Source organism: Phytophthora infestans, genomic scaffold (genome assembly GCF_000142945.1).
Source record: "Phytophthora infestans T30-4 supercont1.175 genomic scaffold, whole genome shotgun sequence".
Lineage (NCBI taxonomy): Eukaryota > Oomycota > Peronosporomycetes > Peronosporales > Peronosporaceae > Phytophthora > Phytophthora infestans.
In genome coordinates, this window is record NW_003303584.1 from 106663 (window position 1) to 108148 (window position 1486).

Genomic DNA, 1486 nt, shown 5'->3' on the forward strand with positions numbered 1-1486 from the left:
ACTCTGCGCGAGAGCACATTTGGCACCTGGTCCATTGACCGCAAACCCGACAGCGAACCAGTTGAGCCGGTCGTTAATGGTTATTGATGGGCACGCACATTGCGTGCGTGCAGTTGGTCAGGAGGGGTACCGTAACTGGCCTCTTTTAACCGACAGATGGGATGGGGGCTGTAATAGCCTATCAATAACCAGCCTTTGCAATTAACGGCCGCCTTTTTGGCAAAAGGATATCGCACCTCAAGCTACAGTACTATCCGGGGGCCCAACCCTGGAGATTCGACTGCACAATTTGCAAACTAAAACCGCTCCGGACCTCACGGCCCGTGACTGTGGGATAAGTGATCGGAGATAACCTTGATGGGAGCAAGCAATCCCGGGTAGTACGCAGATGTCCCTACACCCTACATTATGAAAACTACTGCTACGTGCGGTGTACTTAGACTATGTCTAACGCGTCACGTTTTCGTGTTCGCAGGCTAATGGCTCGAACTAAGCGGAAAAGGACGCGGGAAGAACTTGAGGAGGCTCTGCGCGAGAATGAACTGATCAATGCGACACCCATGCAAGAGAAGAAGGAAGCACGGAAGCGACGTATGAACAAGCGCAGGAGGAAGCGCTGCGACTTGAACAAAGCGCTTCAAGCCCTCAGTGTGCACCAAGAAGCAACTGCGGTTACGGAAGTTACGGAAGGTCAAGCTGGCCGTTTTGAAGAGCGGGAGGAAAAGACGGAAGAGTCCGATCCTGTTATATTTCAGCGCCGGTTTGCGGCCCAGATGGAGGCAGCGTATCAAGCGGGAGCTACCGAGGTGGCTTCATTGGCAGTGCTTTTAATACCTCCAGCTCCTGTTCAAGAAGCGATTCCGGTGTCAGCTGCGCAACGAGCTCGCGAAAGACGAGCTAACAGGACACTGTCTCAGACAGATCGCGACCGTACATGCAACGCACAGAGATCTCGCACAAGACGAGCTAATATGTCACTCTCTCAGCGTGATCGTGCGAGGAAAAAGGACGCAGAGCGCAAGCGTGCCCGAAGAGCTCGGTTACGTGGAGAAGATCTTCACGAACAACGAGTGAATAATCGGCAGCAGCAAACAGCACACAGGGCGGAGCTAAATGAACTGCAGCGACAATACGAACGCGACCTAAACCGCCAACAGCATGCAGTTCGCCGAGCGGAGCTACCACAAGAAGACCGGGACGCTGAACGTGAGCTAAACTGCCACCAGCACGCCGATCGACGGGCCGATCTGTCGGGACAAGAACGAGATGCTGAACGCGAGCTGGACCGACAACGGCATGCTGATCGACGAGCTGAGCAGACACAAGACGAGCGCCAGTACGAGCTCGAGCGGGTGCGCACTAGACGACAATGTGTCCGTCATGGACATGCTCTTATTTCCCTCGAAGACTTCGACGCGTCCATGATAACAGGTGACCACGTGGTCAACAGGCGACACAGCTCCGCTACAATGTTTGTCCGATCTGC